We start from the raw sequence: 5,962 nt of genomic DNA on the forward strand, positions 1-5,962 counted from the left end.
GGGATTAGGACGTGGACATCTTTGGGGACATTATTCTGTCTCCCACAGGGGGTTAGGACATGGACATCTTTGGGATAGTATTCTGTCTACCACACGGGATTAGGACGTGGACATCTTTGGGGACATTATTCTGTCTCCCACGTGGGATTAGGATGTTGACATCTTTGGGGACATTATTCTGTCTACCACACGGGATTAGGATGTGGACATCTTTGGGGGCATCATTCTTCCTTCCACCAGAGCAAAAAATGTTCAGTTAAGGGTCAGAGGACACAAAGCCTGTGCCCCTAGCACTGCCATCACCCTGTCTGGAGGACCAGTGTAGGTCCTGGGTCATACATCTGGACTTTTGTTTATTTTACGCTGCCTCTAACCTGTGATGTTCTATGCCAGTAGCCTGAACGGACTGAGATTCTCAGTCCTTTAAAATTTCTCCATGACATATTTAAGTTATGGCAGTGAAGACCAGACATCTCCGAGTTAACTGGAAGTGAAGGGTCAGGAAAAAATTGGTACATTCTTTCCGGGCTCCCTGCAATGAAGCCGTTATTTTGATCTGCCCGGCTGTCAAAGTTTCCCCATTTTTGAGCTGCACAGTTAACCACCATTCTTCCTAGTAGGTATTTAATGGTTTGGCAACATTCACATCAGAAGGAAATTGGTCTTCACAAGAGAGACTCGGGTCAGCGTGGAGGAGATTCACCTTGGGACACATGGTGGTGTTTGTGAATCCTTTTTCAAAGACAGATTATCCTCCTAAACTCACATTTCTCTTATTTATGGGAGGCAAGCATCACGGAACTCATAGAATCATATTTCCCACATTGTATCTTAGAGTAGAAATTTTATATGTCTGTGGAGCTGAGAAAACAGAACTCTCAGGGCCCACGAGCAAAAAAAACAAACCAAAATCAACCCCACCAGAAGAGGTCCACAGCTGAGTTCATACATCACACAAATGCCATCTAAATTAGATTTTTTTCCCCAGGGGAACAAATTTATTTTTCAAGCTCAAAGTTTAGTCTGTAGTCCAGACTCCTTCTGTTTTAGGTTGAATTTATTTTATTATTATTATTATTATTATTTTGAGACAGAGTCTCACTGTGTCACCCTGGGTAGAGTGCCGTGGTGTCACAGCTCACAGCAACCTCCAGCTCTTGGGCTTAGGCGATTCTCTTGCCTCAGCCTCCCAAGTAGCTGGGACTACCGGCGCCTGCCACAACGCCCGGCTATTTCTTTTTGTTGTTGCAGTTTGCATATACCTTCAGTATATGGGGCCGGTGCCCTACTCCCTGAGCCACAGGCACCACCCCCCATCCAGTATTTCTTAAAGATCAGTCCAGGGACAGTTGGTACTTCTGGGTCTGTTTCTCAGGGGAGTTAGTCAAGCAAGAAGTCAGTGAGTGCTTTCCCATCTATCTTGGGAACGAACCAGACTTACTTCATTTTGTTGAGGGCTTGCAGCCCAGAAATTTGCCGGGAGTTAACTGGTGTTTTCCCACCTTAGTCTACGCCTAACCAAACAACCTTCTTGTCTGGGGTTAGTCCCAGGAGCAGAGATAGCTTTTTTGACTATGGGAAGATTAGATCAAGCGAGGCAGGCAAAAAATTTATAAATGTGGTTTAGTAAATGATTGGCAAGGTGGGGAAGAATCATAGCACAACCTCTGTACGTGGACCTCCGGGGGACTGTGAGAAACTGGTGAACACACAGAGGTGTCACCACAAGGAACTTGGTCTTCCATCCTGACATGTATATATGGTACCTGTCCAGTCTCTGAAAATTAGGTCAACTCAATGAGGTGGTCAGCGTAGGCATTGGCCAGCTAGGGAGGTTCTACTATATTGCAACATCCACAAACAAATCAGTTTTAAGTTCTTTGTTGTGCAAACAGAAAATCACTTTTTAAAATTTATTTATTTATTTATTTATTCTTTGGGGCAGAATTTCACTTTGTGTCTCCCTGGCTATGATGCCATGGTGTCATAGTTCACAGTAAAGGCAGAGTCCTCCTGCCTCAGCCTCCTGAGTAGCTGGAACTACAGGCACTTGCCACAATGCTCGGCTAGTTTTTCTGTTATTTAGAGACAGGGTCTCGCTGTTGCTCAGGCTATTCTCGAAATCCTGAGCTCAAGTAATCTACCTGCCTCAGCCTCCCAGAGTGCTGGGATTATAGACAGGAGCCACCATACCCAGCCAGAAAATCCATTCTTCACCGAGCAAGGGGCATTTGCCCCAGACGTCTTGGGGGCTCAGCTTTCAAAAGCTAAGTCTGAAAGTCAGTGCTTGTTAATGCTGGTCAGTGACACTGGGCTTATATAGCGTCTAAATGCTAAAACATCACCCTTGACTACACTTCCAGGACCTACCTTCCTCAGTGGTGTGCAATAAATAATTTCACTGAGCTATTTAAACACATATAAACTAGCGCCAGTCAAAACTGTGTTAAGGTGGAAGTTCTCAACCCAAATACACTGATAACAAGGTCAATTTTATTTTTAGTGAAAGCACGAGCTGTTCCAAGCAGTATAAAATGAGCATTTTTTTTAGGAAGTAAAGCATTCCAGCCCCACTGGAACACTGGCCAACACTGGACTATAAACCTTATTCCTTTAATTTCCAAATTTCTAGCGCAAGAATGCATTACAGATGTAGGAAACCAGACTGAGATTAAACAGTCAGTAATGGGTGGTTGTTGCAACGGCTGCCTCTCATTTCTCGAACCATCCAGAGAACGAATGTGGTTATTTTTTAACCGTAACTTTTGCATCAATATTACAATTACACAGGGTCAACGATTGATCTATAAAGTCATGAAAACTCTTTGGAACATAATTAATTGGCTTTTTTTGCTCTTGTCTTCCTCTGGAACAAGTAGCTAAGCAGATGAAGCTGTAACAAGATCCAGGCTCATTTCACAGAATATGTTTTTTGATCTGTTTTGCATCCTGAGCTTGGTTTTCTATCCAGGGAAATGCGACAGAATTTTCTTCTCCCAATGAAATGGAGGACACACATCCCTTCCTGCCAATGTGTTATCTTCTTTTGAATTTATTTCTTGGTAAGAAAGGAATAGGCCTGTAAAGATATTCCAGGATGATTGAGACTAAATTGATTCATTCATTCACAGGTAAAATCATTTACCTAATAAATATTGATTACCTAGACTGTACCAGATATTAAAATAGTCCTGAATATACACAGGTGCAAACATCTGATCTTAGAAAGTAATGGATGGATAGGTGCGTGGATGGATGGATGGATGGATGGATGGATGGATGGATTCATGATAGATTGGATGGAAGGATGGATGGATGGATGGATGGATGGATGGATGGATGGATACATGATAAATTGGATGGATGGATGGATGGATGAATGGATAAGTGGATAAGTGAATGAATGGATAGTTGAATCAGTGGTTGGGGTGATGGAAGGGTTCATAGATGGTAAGTGGACAGATGAGCACAAGATGAGTGAATGGATAGGTATACAGATAGTTGCATAGTTGGTTGAATGGATAGACAGTTGGATAGATGATTGGTTGGAGGGATGGAGAGATGAATGGATTGATACATGGATATCAAATGGACAAATGGGAGAGTGGATGGATGGATGGATGGATGGAAAGGTGGATAGATGGTTGGATGGAAGGGTGAATGGATGGATATATGGAAGACAGATACAGAAAAGAGAGGATGGATAGATGGATGTCTAGATAGTTGGAGAGTTCCTTGGATAGATTGATGGATGGATAGACAGTTGGACAGATGGTTGGATGGAGGTATGAATAGATGGATATATGGAAGACAGGCAAATGAGAGGGTGGACGGATGAATGTATAGATAGTTGGAAAGATGGATGGATTGATGTATGGATAAACAGTTGGACAGATGGTTGGGTGGAGGAGTGAATGGATGGATATACAGAAGACAGACAAATGGGAAGGTGAATGGATGGATGTGTAGAGAGTTGGAGAGTCAGTTGAATGGATTGATGGATGGACAGTTGGATAGATGGTTGAATGGAGAGATGGAGGGGGTGAATAGATGGATACATAGATGGCAAGTGAACAGATGGGAGAATGGATGGATGGATGGATAGATAGTTGGGTAGATGGTGGGATGGAGGGATGAATGAATGGATATAGGGAAGACAGACAAATGAGAGGGTGGATGGATGGATCTGTAGATAGTTGGAGAGTCGGTTGAATGGATAGATGGATGGACAGTTGGACAGATGGTTGAATGTAGACATGGATGGCAAGTGGACAAATGGGAGAGTGGATGGATGGATGGTTGGATAGATAGTTGGATAGATTGTTGGATGGAGAGGTGAATGGGTGGATATATGGAAGACAGATACAGAGATGAGAGGGTGGATAGATGGATGTATAGATAGTTGGAGAGTTCATTAGATAGACTGATGGATGGATAGACAATTGGATAAATGGTTGGGTGGAGGAGTGAATGGATGGATATAGGGAAAAGAGATAGACAAATGAGAGGGTGGAGGGATGGATGTGTAGATAGTTGGACAGATGGATGGATTGATGTACATATAGACAGTTGGACAGATGGTTGGATGGAGGGATGAATGGATGGATATACGGAAGACAGACAAATGGGAGGGTGAATGGATGGATGTGCAGCTAGGTGGAGAGTCAGTTGAATGGATTGATGGATGGACAGTTGGACAGATGGTTGAATAGAGAGATGGAGAGGGTGAATAGATGGATATATGGATGGCAAGTGGAAAAATGGGAGGGTGGATTGTAGATAGTTGGAGAGCTGGTTGGCTGGACTGATGGACACATCGATAGTTGGATAGATGGTTGGATGGAGGGGTGAATGGATGGACATATGGAAGACAGAGAAATGGGAGGGTGGATGGATGGATGTGTAGATATTTGGATAGATGGTTGGATGGAGGGGTGGATGGTTGCATCTGTGGATGACAGATGGACAAATGGGAGGGTGGATGGACAGATAGATAGTTGAAAAGATGGTTCGTTAGATGGATTATGGATGGACAAATAGAGAAATTGATTGATAGTCGCATAGACAGATGAGTGGATAGATGAAAGATTTTCAACTCCATGGCTTAATGCCAACTCTTCTCCATCCTTCAGGTTTTTTGCTGGTCCCCGGGGGTGCAAAGCAAGTGGTCCCATGAAGTGGTTACAGGCTCATGTGCGGTTCTTAGAAGCCCCAGGTACAAGCTAGGTCATCTTGGATATGTGACTCCACTCTACTCCCCAGCTGAGCCAGCCATGGTGCCTAGGTCTCAGGACTGACGTAAGAATTAGGTGAGACTATTGGGGTCTCTGTGGCATAGTGAGAGGTGAGTGGAGGATACACCAATTCAGAAAGGAGAAATCCCTCAATGCACTTGAACTTGACTTAAAAACTAGGTACGGCCACTTCCCATTGCCGACCTTGTTAACGTCTGTACCCTTTTAAAGCAAACCCATCTCCCTTTTAAATTTACATCTCTGCCAACAAGAAAAACTAGACCCCATGTTATCTGGGAAAAGACATGTCATAAAAACACAGGGACATAAGTAAGATGTGAAAGATTAATAACCCTGGACCGAACACAGGAAGAATAATGCCCTGTCCCCGCTCAAACTGACGAACAAAACAAGACCCAAGTAGGGAGGTGAATAGAAGCTTGCATGTTATTTCACAGGGTTGCTAACGATTAAATAAAATTTAATCTGGTCCCTCCTGGCAGCATTGGCTGCTACACCGTGTCATGATATTTGTTGACTTAATATGTTACAACACAGCCCGTGGTAAGTGAAAATGTGGTTGCTGAATCAGTGCTGTACTTTCCTCTCTTAGAGTGGATTCCAGGCTTGGCACCTGTAGAACAGTGGTTACGGTGCCAGCCACATACACCGAGGCTGGCGGGTTCAAACCCAGCCTGGGCCTGCTAAACAACAATGACAACTGCAAC

Source organism: Otolemur garnettii, unplaced genomic scaffold (assembly GCF_000181295.1).
Source record: "Otolemur garnettii isolate 467f Iridium unplaced genomic scaffold, OtoGar3 scaffold00065, whole genome shotgun sequence".
NCBI lineage: Eukaryota > Metazoa > Chordata > Mammalia > Primates > Galagidae > Otolemur > Otolemur garnettii.